Source organism: Anomaloglossus baeobatrachus, chromosome 6 (assembly GCF_048569485.1).
Source record: "Anomaloglossus baeobatrachus isolate aAnoBae1 chromosome 6, aAnoBae1.hap1, whole genome shotgun sequence".
Lineage (NCBI taxonomy): Eukaryota > Metazoa > Chordata > Amphibia > Anura > Aromobatidae > Anomaloglossus > Anomaloglossus baeobatrachus.
In genome coordinates this window covers 192,162,242-192,176,231 of record NC_134358.1, presented here as the reverse complement: position 1 = coordinate 192,176,231, position 13,990 = coordinate 192,162,242, and positions in this window count along the sequence as shown.

Below are 13,990 nucleotides of genomic sequence, written 5' to 3'. Positions count from 1 at the left end.
TAAATTACAAGACATAATAATAGTTTGCCTGTTCTTACATCTGTTCCAAGCCTTTTCATGCACATGCAAATAAATGGGAGTAGGGAATAGGGTGATATTAATAAAAGTTCACACTGAGCAAAATAGCCTGGCTATGTGTACAACGTGGATATAGACAGCGTCGTAGATTAAAACGCAACATCCATACTGGCATTTGATACTTTTGTTTCTAAATTTAAATCATATAACATTTATAAAGTCAATGATTCAGTGCCCAAATTAGTTCCAATTTATTTTCACATTTTCACAGCTGACATCTTAATGTATCATTAGGCATATTACAAATAAGATTTTTTAAATAGCATGGGATTTAAAGGAATAAAATATGAAATTGCTAATTATTAGTGAAAAGATGTGTTACAAGGAAGACTCAGTGATCAAGTGAAGATGTCTACAGCTGAATGTCTTTCATCCTACAAATGTAACTAATGTTCAACATTTAAAGTATGGCAATCAATAATAAGTAACACATTGCACTGCAAAACACTAACTTTGACATACAAAGCCATCTACAACCTGTCTCCTCTATACATCTGTGACCTAGTCTTCCGGTATCTATGAGCACGCAACCTCAGATCCTCACAAGATTTCCTTCTCTACTCCCCTCTTATCTCCTCGTCCCACAATCGCATACAAGATTTCTACCGCACCTTCCCCATACTCTGGAACTCTCTACCCCAGCATATCAGACTCTTAGGCTATGTGCACACGGTGCGTTTTTCTCGGCGTTTTTGCGCGTTTTTCGGGTGCGTTTTTGGCCTCAAAACTGCATGACTTTGCTTCCCCAGCAAAGTCTATGAGTTTTCATTTTTGCTGTCCCCACACAGCGTTTTTTTTCAGCTGCGTTTTTGTGGTGACCACAAAAACGCAGCATGTCAATTATTCCCGCGTTTTTCACTGCGCTTTTCATCCATTGAGTTCAATGGGATGTTGAAAGACGCAATGAGAAACGCAAATAGCTGCGTTTTGGTGCGTTTCTAAGACCAAAAACGCAGCTATAAGCGCAGGAGGTGGGTAGTAAAGTGACGTGTACAGGAAGAGGATTCCTTCTGTCAGTATAGACAGAAGCATGAATCCTCCCGGTACCGTCACCGCCGCGTCCATCTCCCGTCCTGGGCATGTCTGCTGCCGTGCGGCGCCATGTACAGGCAGGAGGTGGAAGCGGCTGCGAAAACAAAAGTTAACAGTAGAATAAAAAAAAAAAAGTTATACTCACCTGTCTGCAGCCTCGCGGTGCCATGCCCGCTCCCAGCTCCTGTCACGGTATCGCCGCTCCCGCTCCGGCTGTGTGCAGTCTCCCCGGGGCAGGACCTTGCTTGCAGGACCTGGCGATGGATCACCTGATGCAGTCACCTGACGCATCAGCTGATCGAGTCTCGGGCTGACGCGGGCGCCCGGCCGGTATCAGCGGATGCGTCAGGAGACTTCATCCCTGATTACCGGCAGCTGTTGCAGCGATCGGACAGGATCAGACTCCCGCCCCATCGCTCCGGGAGCTGCCGGTAATTCAGCACATAAGTGAGTATTATTTTTTTTTTTTTTCTACTGATGCATCAGCTGATTGTATAATCGGCTTTTATACAATCAGCTGATGTGTGATGGGATTCACATCCTTTAACCTGACACATCATCTGATCGCTTTGCCTTCCAGCAAACCGATCAGATGATATTGGATCCTGATTGGACGGCGCGGGACCCTGACCCAGGATTACTGCGGAGGGGGGTTTATTTCAATAAAGATGGAGTCACTAATTGTGTTGTGTTTTATTTCTAATAAAAATATTTTTCTGTGTTGTGTTTTTTTTTTATCTTTACTAGAAATTCATGGTGGCCATGTCTAATATTGGCGTGACACCATGAATTTCGGGCTTAGGACTAGCTGATAATATACAGCTAGCCCTAACTCCATTATTACCTGGCTAGCCACCCGGCATCAGGGCAGCCGGAAGAGTTGGATACAGCGCCAGAAGATGGCGCTTCTATGAAAGCGCCATTTTCTGGGGTGGCTGCGGGACTGCAATTCACAGCGGGGGTGCCCAGAAAGCATGGGCACCCTGCACTGTGGATTCCAATCCCCAGCTGCCTAGTTGTACCCGGCTGGACTCAAAAATGGGGCGAAGCTCACGTCATTTTTTTTTTAAAATTATTTCATGAAATTCATGAAATAATTTAAAAAAAAAGGGCTTCCCTATATTTTTGGTTCCCAGCCGGGTACAAATAGGCAGCTGGGGGTTGGGGGCAGCCCGTACCTGCCTGCTGTACCCGGCTAGCATACAAAAATATGGCGAAGCCCACGTCATTTTTTTTTTTTGGGGGGGCAAAGAAATCCTGCATACAGTCCTGGAAGGAGGATGCTGAGCCTTGTAGTTCGACAGCTGCTGTCTGCTCTCCTGCATACACTATTGGATGGAGGATGCTGAGCCTTGTAGTTCGACAGCTGCTGTCTGCTGTCCTGCATACACTATTGGATCGAGGATGCTGAGCCTTGTAGTTCTGCAGCTGTCTGCTCTTCTGCATACACTAGTGGAGAATGAAGAACACATTGAAGAAGGAAATGACATCAGACCTTTTTTTTTTTTGTTCACTGATAAAAAACGCAGTGAGCAAAAACGCACAAGAACGCAGTGTCAAAAAAACGCAGCGTGTGCACATAGCCTTACCTACCATGGAAAGCTTCAAAAGGAACCTTAAGACCCACCTCTTCCAACAAGCCTACAAACTGCAGTAACCCTCAGACCAGTACACTACTGCACAACCAACTCTGTGCTCACCTATTGTTCCCTCACCCATCCCCTGTAGACTGTAAGCCCTCATGGGCAGTAACCTCTCTCCTTCTGTACCAGACTGTTTTTTAACCTTTTCACTTGTAAAGCACCATGGAATAAATGGCGCTATAATAATAAATAATAATAATTGTATTCCAAGGATGCTAACATTTAAAAAACAAAAACAATATTACAGTTTTAAGGAATAGTGCCAAATGGTAACAGTCAACCATACTTGCTACAATCAAGTAAATGTGCAAGTCTTTTTGTTGGAGAAAGTAAAGAACATTCTTACAAAGACCCTCTGTTCAATAGGAACCATTGCTAAGGGACATTGAAATCAAAGCAAAAACTACAGAAAGATTTTGGTTAAAACTATTGTTATATTGTTGCATTACACTTTTCAGAGAGTAAATAGGTTTCCATGATTGTTGTTTAACTGTAGTAACAGAAACAGGTCATTGTGAACTTTTAATTTGTTGACATGAGATAGCTCTACTTTTTTCTAACTTCTTTACCATTAATATATATATATATATATATATATATATATATATATATATATATATATATATATTAAATGTGCTATTAAAATTCAACTTGTAGCGTCTATTACCATTTCTAATTGGAAAAAAGAACTGTAAATTAAAAACAACATTTTGATCAGCAGTTAGGCAAATTTGTTCAATGCAAGTAAAATATACCTTGAAAATTAAAAAAATCATATTTCCCTGAATCCAAATTTTTGGTGATTTGCTTTGTATGTATGCAGCTCATTAGTGTATGTCTGTCAGTTTGATGAATTGTAGAGCACCAAGAAAGGGGTTAAAAAAATTGATACTCATATAGCTGCTCACCTTTTCCTCTGCCACCAGAGCCCCCATCCCATCTCCGCTTTGCCTGTCCTCAACTTTGCTAGGGCCACTTTTTCTTTTTGCTCAGTGCCTTGGGAAGTCCACGCCTTGGGGTGTCTGATGCCTACTTAGTGTTTGAATCCCTAGTGCAAAGTGAAAATGGTTGATTAGGACATATGCGGAAGAAGATATTGAGTTTTGGGAACAAGTTTGGACAAAGCAGAGGACAGGACGGTGTTCTACAGAGAGAGAAGGACTGGTGAACAGAATGGCAAGTAGAAATTTATTTTACACTCTACATTTATTATGTTCTGTGGTCTGGGGAGATCTCAGAGCATAATAAGGAACATTCAAATTGCATTATACAACTTCAATCAAAATCAAATTTCCATGCAAAATTTGAGCAAACTGATCAATTTGAATTTCAGCAGATTCAATCATTTCCAGCAGTTTCCCCTTGAATTAAAAAAAATAATTCCAGCTTATTTCCTGATACTAAAACTAAAATAATAATTCATCAATTAGAAAAAATGAAATATTTCAAAACATGAAATTAATATCTATGTACACTTTAATCAATGGACGATAGATGACGAGAACATTGATACACTATAGGATAGGTAAGAGACTTAAAGTGATTTTCCACTCTTAGAAAAGTGAACCCCAAACTTTTCTTCTCATGTAAAAAAACAAATTTGGACAGAACTAATCCTCCTTGGGTCTAATGCAGGCTCTATAATTGTGATCTGGGCTCATTGTTTTGACTACAGGTGTGATGTCACATTAACAGCTCAAATCACGATTACAGCCAGTCAATAAGGTCAACAGTTCATGATGTCTACCTTGGCTGAGCTGCTGAGTTTAGTTATTGGCTGTGGTGGGGATGTCAACTGTCAATGAGAACTGTCACCGATGAAGCCAAAACAATGAGACTGGAAAGGTGAGATAGAGCCATCCGTAGACTCAAGGAGGTAGAGTAGTTGTTATTTTATGTAAAAGATATTTGGGTCTACTTTACTAACAATAAAAAACCCTTTTCAGTTTTAGGAATTCCCAGGAAACAGCTGCCTATTAATATGTATTCAGAGCACAAGGTGTTAGAAATTTAGTTGTTTTTATCATTACGTTTTTGCTCGGTAGTTTGGTGAACTTCTCACAGATTTCCTTTATATCAAATAATCCCATCTATGTGCATCATTTGACTACTACAATGTGCTGCATTGTAACAGTATGCCAAATTATGTTGGCACTTTTTTATGCAATTTTAGGAAATTACTTCTAAAATACAGTACATATGACTGCGTTGTCAATTATGATTTCACAGATTCAGCATTTACTTTTTTAATATGTACTAATCCAAGACCACAAATCACTGTCCATTTACGAAATCATCATTGTCGAAATCCTGTAAATGCTTAAAAATGCAGCAGCGCTACAAGATGGCAATTGACAATTAAATAAAAATTGATTGAGTAAATGATTTTTTTTTATTATTTATTGTAACTATTAATGCATGCTGTCTGATAACACTAGTCAAAGTTTATAGAACTTCGGAAAATAGAGTGTCATTTTATTAGCATTAAACTTGACACAGTTCACAAAGGAAAAAGGGTCAAATGCTGGAGTATTAGATTGTAATTTAAGACAGAATTGAACATCAGACTACTTCAATTACAAGAAGCAGGGCCATAAAACTGTAGTATAAGTAATTACATTGGTCACATTCAGGGCTCAAAATTGATCAGTACTTGGATTGATGACTTCCTCCTTGTAGAAATGAATTTTACTTATTACTTTTTTCCTGACAAATCAGTTTTCTTAAGCTATCACAGTTTCTTAGGTAACTGTCTTAGTAATATTAAAAGTAGACTAAAATTGGATCCGAATCATGATAGGTTTTGTAACACCTTATATGACTGAAGCATTATTCTCATTCATCATCAAAGATTAATTCTTTACCGATTTAAAAAAAAAGTGAAAGAAAAGTAACAAAGTAAATACTCACCTCAAATGCTATTAATTAAGGGATTGACTTTGACCAAAATTTCCAGAAATCTGCAGGTCCCCATGAATTCAAACGCTTTTAAAAAATACATATAATTAGATACTTACCACTCAGTGTTCACCCTCCACCCCCGCTGCTCCGGTCTCTACAGCATGCAGTCTCAAGCTCTGCACATCTTGTGCGAGATAGCAACCTTAATCACACACGCTGCACTGAGACATCAGAGATCAAATACATAGGAACAGTGATGGAAGAGGGTGCTAACTGCTTTCTTCTCCATTATTGCTCTCAATTTTGTATGCAACTAGGATGCAAATACTGTTGAAAGTGCCATGCTGGTCCCCATGTCCTGATCCCCCCCCCAACTCATGGGCACCATAGTGGCCACATAGTCTGCTGCTATTAGCGGCATGTGACTAGGCCACTATAACATTGTGGGCCTAAGCTGTAATAATCATTGAGCTCTTCTGTGCAACTCATAATGTTATCAATGTTTGTTAATAGAAGTTACAGGGCTGTATGGTGGCAACATCTGAACTCAATAATTAGATGTTCTTTCATTTAGATTTCATTGCTACATATTATTGCTCAATCTCCTGTAAGAAGGCCACTGGGAAAAGCTCAGAAAGAGAGATATGTATCATGGTAGTTGAGTGACTCAGTGATATAAGCTTTGAAGCAGGGTCCAGCATGTTAAATGCTGTGAGGATTAATAGGGTGTGACAGGGCCAAGTTTTTGAGAGATGGGTGGGTATGACTGCTCACATATCCCCACTCACGGATTATCCTTCAGGTAATTTGAAGACCATTAGTTTAAATCGTGTCTGTGTGTGGAGGTGTGAAGACCTCTAGAGGAGTTACTCTTGCTAAGAGCTGGACATTATCTTTAGCGGATGGACCCGGCAGCCATATATGGACTGTTTTTCAGTTTATATGCTTGTACAGGAAGAAGGCTGTTTGAGTGTGTTGTAGTTTATGAAGACTGAATAAACTAGCCTGTTATTTAAACAGAAACGGTTCCTGTGTCTACCTCCAACACGCACCCAAGCAAGTCAGAATCTTACAGTGCATATGTAAAAAAAAAGATGTTTAAATTCATAGACATTCAATATGGATAAGTGTTAAGGCAATAATCATTTAATTTTCTAGGTACAATTGTTAGTAATATGTCCTGGCTCCTTCAGTACTACTACAAACCTAGATAGATATCCAACATTCAACTAAACATAGATGCAAACTACATAGCAAATATAGAAAGCATTTTTCTAGAATAATTAAGCACAAATATTAGCATAAAGTGATTGGTCAAGGTCCAAATTTAAATAGAAAACCAATAATTTATAGGACAACAGAGGAAAGAATGTTAAAATGATTTAATTTGTATTAAACAATCACGTAAAAGGTTAAAAACTGTCACACAATCTAGAGGAGGCGACATAAACAGCTAAAAAAGATAAAGTATACCTGCTGTTTATGTTGTATCCCATAAATTGTTTGGCACATTAGTTTTTAACCTTTCACTTGATTAAATAATTTTTACATTACGGCTTCTATTGCCTCTAAATTAGTCTTCTACGCATCAAGCTAGTACTGTAATCTGATGCCCACCTATGGTATCATGTTTCAAGGCCTTTTAGAAAAGTCTCAAGTACTCAGGTAACATATACACTCTGCTACCACATGCTTTTCAGCTTTGCTACAACCAGGCTCCTTATCTATCCACTCAGCTCTGCTGTTCTTGTATGTTACTTACACATCCATCTCTACTACTACAAAGTGCCTGATTGTCTAATTTTTCAGTTTTTCTTAAGTGCTCTTCTAGAGGTTCACAGTTACATGGCTGTGGGCTTCATACAGTCTAATCAGAATGTTAAACTAAGAACCTCATGCTTAGTTTTTTTAAATTTTTCTTAGCCGCAAGAGATCAATTGATAATTGAAAATGCTTGAATGCTGATTATCGGAATCAAACAGGTCAAATGCTTGGACCCATTCAATTTGAGTAATGAGAAAAATTGAGGTCTCTGGGAGCTTAAGTATTTTTTGGGCAAACTCTCCTAGAGGACATAGGGAAGATACCTGAATGCATTGCCAACTCCCAGGTCACTGTTGGGAACTAAAAAAAATAAATAATTCTAAAAAATGTGGGTCCCCCAGCTTTTTCATCACCAGCCAAGGAAAAGCAAATCTGTCTGCTTTACCTTATCTTGCTATCAATAATAGAGAGGACCCCAAGCATTTTTTTTGTTAAATATTTATTGATAAATAAAAAAATAAAAAACCAACCTGGGGTCCCCCCATTTTTTATAACCAGCCAAAGTAAAGCACACATCTGCTGGTTGGTATTATCAGGCAGGGAAAGTCCAGGGTTATTGGGCCCTTGCCAGCCTAAAAATAGCCCGCAGCCTCCTCAGAACTGGCACATAACATTAGAGGATGCAATTTTAGTCCTTTCCCGATTGCTCTGATACACTAGCATTCAGGTTAATATTTTTGGGGGTTGATGTCAGCTGTGAATTATCAGCTGACATCAAATCCAGAAGTTTGTAATTGAGCGGGGTCCATTAGAAACCCCCATTAGTAACCAAGTAAGTTTAGTTAAAACACACACACACAAATAGTTTATTTGAATATAGACTTCACAACACATTTCCTTCTTTTAGTGGCAGAATGCTCATAAGGATGTTGGTGAGTATGGTTATAATTGCAAAGTCTGTGCCAGGGTTAAAGCTTTTTTTCAGGCCCCAGAAGATTATCTCCTGCCTGACGAGATTTCTTCACAGCCCTGGATCACCTTGTCCATGGACTTTGTCACTGACTTACGTAATGCTGGTGTTAATACGTTGTGTGGCTGGTGATTAACCATTTCAGCAAGAGGGTTCATTTTATTGCACTTCTAAAGTTTTCTTCTACTAAGAAGTTAGCTACATTTTTAATTTCTCATGTCGTTAAGCTGCATGATGTTCACAAAAACATTATTTTTGATAGACAGGTCCAGTTGTTTTAAGATTAATTGACAGACTAAGGGGTACTTTGCACGCTGCGACATCGCAGTTGCGATTTCGGTGGGGTCAAATTGAAAGTGACACACTTCGGGTGTCGCTCTCGACATCGTAGTGTGTAAAGCCTAGATGATAAGATTAACGAGCGCAAAAGCGTCGTAATCGTATCATCAGTTTAGCGTCGGCGAAAACCATAATTACCTTGTTGCGATGATCCGATATTGTTCCTCGTTCCTGCGGCAGCACACATCGCTGTGTGTGAAGTCGCAGGAGCAAGGAACATCTCCTACCTGCATCCCGGCCGGCAATGCGGAAGGAAGGAGGTGGGCGGGATGTTTACATCCTGCTCATCTCCGCCCCTCCACTGCAATTGGCTGCCTGTCGTATGACGTCACTATGACGCCGCATGACCCGACCCCTTTATAAGGAGGCGGGTAGCCGGCCCGACCGACGTCGCAGGACAGGTGAGTGCATGTGAAGCCAGCGTAGCGATAATGTTCGCTACGCCAGCTATCACCATGATATCGCAGCTGCGACGGCATCGGCTTGCGATGTCGCAGCGTGCAAAGTACCCCTAAGAGGATAAATCAATAGATGGAGCAAAATTTGAGGTGTTTCGAAATCAGTCTTCCAATCAGGAAGCCTGGGCAGTGTTTCTACCCGTCGATGAATTTACTTTGAATAGCCTTACCTCAATGACTACCGAGACCTCTTCTTCTTCTGGGGGGGGGGGTCAACCTGACAAATCAGGGTCAAATATAGGGCTTCTTATTGTCTGACTAGGGATCTTTTCTATTGCAGGTTTGTTGAACCCCGTGTGAGTGATAGGGCTCAGTCGTAACATTTGGTGTATTGCTTGGTCTGTTCCCTCTTTTTTTGTTTTGCTTGGACCACCACTCCTCCAATTTGACTCAGGTGCTTTTAAGTAGCAAGACACTGCAAGAGGCATTCCATATATTTTTCATGAGCTTTAAGGCCCTGATTCAAGACTGTAGTTTTTAACAACGGTCTTGTTGAAGAGGTGTCATTAAGTCTGATGCTTTGAAATTCATTAAGAGATGCATGCCTCTTCATGAATAAGGAGAGTTTCACAAGTAGTGTGGACCTCTGTTTATGCTTCAGCGTATAGTCTCTAGTCAGAGACTAGAGTAAGATCTGTAGTATAAGGAACTTTGATGCACATAATGAACTTGCATAATGTGGGTTACCATGCCCCCATGCTAACTCAATTCTGTTCTCTTCATCATAGCTGGCAAAAATGACATGAAAACACCAAAAATCACAAAATGCTACCATAGATTCACATTGTACCAAAAATATACAACTTTTCAAAGCTTTTTACTTCAGAATTCTGGTTTAAAAACGTTGATAAAGTAAGCTACTAGTCTGAGATCATGTGAAAGGTGGGTTATTCAGCTTTCATTTGGTTTTGTTTTGCTGTGTTTGCCATTGCTGCTGTGATGCTGTGCCTGTTGGATGACATGAACTGGAGCCATGGAGTCTTTACCTTCCAGGTTTGGTACTGTGGGACTCCAGATTGCTCCCCCTACTGGTGCGCCAGTAATACTGGTACTCACAATTCAATGTGTCTTTCAACTAGACCACTTTAACTGCATCAAAGTTCTCTGCTGCTCCCATGATCAACAGCTTAGCGAATTAACCCTGTCAGGTGAACCAAAAACACCAATATTTCTACCAGATTAAAAAGGAGTTAACAATGTACTGAATCTGGGTTTTATTAGTGAGATGGATACCTGAACACTATTTTTCAGATTGTCACAAATTTTGATCTGTGTTTCTGAGTTCTTTATTGAGTTCAGTGGAAGATGAAACATTAACACCACCGGCATTGAAACAGGATTCCTTAACAGAAACTTTCTTAATATGGCAAAAGGTTAAAATATGTGTAACTTACCAGGTTGATTAAAAATGTACTACTTAATTTATTTTAACAATTGACTTATTGTTATATGATGTTGAGCATAGATAATACAGTACACAATCAATAGTTAGTGCCATCAATCTGTTTAAAACCGGAAAAATAATTAGTTTGGTAAAAACAGAAGATAAAATACTTTCAGTGTGTGATGTACAAAAAGACCAAAAAGAATTGAAGCCCTATGACCTTTCATTATAATGGTCACAAATGAAACGCATTGGAAAAAATACATGACAGAAAGGACAAATGGTTGTGATGGCTGCTGGACTTCATCTGACAGGTAATAAAACTCATCAAGTGTACATTATGTTAGATTAACCAAGATTTGGATTCCATATGACAACTCATTATTATTAAAGGCAAATAGAGGATATTTTGAAATACACCCTGGAGTGATTCATGCTAAAATATGTATGGCAAACTCTTGAATGTCAAGGACACTTTAGCTACGTGTAATGAAAAAATGCATGTAATGTGTAGTTTGAAAACTATTGTATACACCTCCAAGGACTTGAACATCACAACTAATGTTATTTAAAACTGTTGTTCCCCAGTCACAGTCCAACTGCTTAGTAAATATTTATGAACAATTGGCAATGAAACAAAAAGCAAATACTTATAACATGATTTCCTATTGAGTATACACGCAACATAAAAGGCACATAATGCTCAAGTGTGAACTTAAAACTGTTCCCATGAAGGAAAATAATTATCAAAAAAATATTGATTGCTTCTGCATTCAAAAACCTAGACAATTATTTTAACTGATCAAAAATATAAATTTAAAATTCTGTTAGTTCTAACTTCAAATAAAAGTTGTTATTATTATTATTATTATTATTAATAATAATAATAATAATAATAACTATATTTTAAGTGTTATTATTATTACTAGAAGGTGGCCCGATTCTAACGCATCGGGTATTCTAGAATTTACGTATTGTGTAGTTAATGTATGATTTTTGTTATATATATATATATATATATATATATACAGTTATATATACAGTTAGGTCCAGAAATATTTGGACAGTGACACCATTTTCGTGAGTTGGGCTCTGCATGCCACCACATTGGATTTGAAATGAAACCTCTACAACAGAATTCAAGTGCAGATTGTAACGTTTAATTTGAAGGTTTGAACAAAAATATCTGATAGAAATTGTAGGAATTGTACACATTTCTTTACAAACACTCCACATTTTAGGAGGTCAAAAGTAATTGGACAAATAAACCGAACCCAAACAAAATATTTTTATTTTCAATATTTTGTTGCGAATCCTTTGGAGGCAATCACTGCCTTAAGTCTGGAACCCATGGACATCACCAAACGCTGGGTTTCCTCCTTCTTAATGCTTTGCCAGGCCTTTACAGCCGCAGCTTTCAGGTCTTGCTTGTTTGTGGGTCTTTCCGTCTTAAGTCTGGATTTGAGCAAGTGAAATGCATGCTCAATTGGGTTAAGATCTGGTGATTGACTTGGCCATTGCAGAATGTTCCACTTTTTTGCACTCATGAACTTCTGAGTATCTTTGGCTGTATGCTTGGGGTCATTGTCCATCTGTATTATGAAGCGCCGTCCGATCAACTTTGCGGCATTTGGCTGAATCTGGGCTGAAAGTATATCCCGGTACACTTCAGAATTCATCCGGCTACTCTTGTCTGCTGTTATGTCATCAATAAACACAAGTGACCCAGTGCCATTGAAAGCCATGCATGCCCATGCCATCACGTTGCCTCCACCATGTTTTACAGAGGATGTGGTGTGCCTTGGATCATGTGCCGTTCCCTTTCTTCTCCAAACTTTTTTCTTCCCATCATTCTGGTACAGGTTGATCTTTGTCTCATCTGTCCATAGAATACTTTTCCAGAACTGAGCTGGCTTCAGGAGGTGTTTTTCAGCAAATTTAACTCTGGCCTGTCTATTTTTGGAATTGATGAATGGTTTGCATCTAGATGTGAACCCTTTGTATTTACTTTCATGGAGTCTTCTCTTTACTGTTGACTTAGAGACAGATACACCTACTTCACTGAGAGTGTTCTGGACTTCAGTTGATGTTGTGACTGGGTTCTTCTTCACCAAAGAAAGCATGCGGCGATCATCCACCACTGTTGTCATTCGTGGACGCCCAGGCCTTTTTGAGTTCCCAAGCTCACCAGTCAATTCCTTTTTTCTCAGAATTTACCCGACTGTTGATTTTGCTACTCCAAGCATGTCTGCTATCTCTCTGATGGATTTTTTCTTTTTCTTCAGCCTCAGGATGTTCTGCGTCACCTCAATTGAGAGTTCCTTAGACCGCATGTTGTCTGGTCACAGCAACAGCTTCCAAATGCAAAACCACACACCTGAAATCAACCCCAGACCTTTTAACTACTTCATTGATTACAGGTTAACGAGGGAGATGCCTTCAGAGTTAATTGCAGCCCTTAGAGTCCCTTGTCCAATTACTTTTGGTCCCTTTAAAAAGAGGAGGCTATGCATTACAGAGCTATGATTCCTAAAACCTTTCTCCGATTTGGATGTGAAAACTCTCATATTGCAGCTGGGAGTGTGCACTTTCAGCCCATATTATATATATAATTGTATTTCTGAACATGTTTTTGTAAACAGCTAAAATAACAAAACTTGTGTCACTGTCCAAATATTTCTGGACCTAACTGTATATAGATGTTGTTGTGTGTAGTTATCAAGTGTTTGTGTAGGGCGCTGTAAATGTTCTGGGTGTTGTCTGGGTGGGGGGTGTGTGAGAGCGGTGTTGTATGTGTGTTGCGTTGTGTGAGTTGCGTTGTTTGTGGAGTGCTGTGTGTCTGCAGCGTTCTGTGTGTGTGGTGCTGTGTGTGTTGCACGGTTTGTGTGTGTGTGGAGTGCGTGTGTGTGTTTTGGGGGAAGTATGTTTTGTGCAATGTGTGTGTTGCGCGGTATGTGCGTATATTTATGTATGCCGCGGTGTTTGTGTGTTGGGTGTTGTGTGTGTGCGGCGTTGTCTGTGTGTGTGTGGGTGTCTGTGTAGGGTGGTGTTTGTGGTTCCCAGTGTGTGTGTGGTGTGTAGTGCGGTGTTCCTGTGGCGGTGTATGCGTGTTTTTGGGCGAGGTGTGCATCCCCATCATGCTCCATCCCCCATGCTGCACACCCCCCATCGTGCTCCTTCCCCCATGCTGCGCATCCCCATCGTGCCCCATCCCCCATGCTGCGCACCCCCCATTGTGCTCCATCCCCCATGCTGCGCACCCCTCATTGTGCTCCATCCCCCATGCTGCTCACCCCTCATCGTGCTCCATTCCCCATGCTGCGCACCTCCCATCGTGTTCCAACCCCCCTGCTGTGCACCCCCCATCGTGCTCCATCCTCCATGCTGCGCACCCCCCCTCGTGCTCCATCCCCCATGCTGC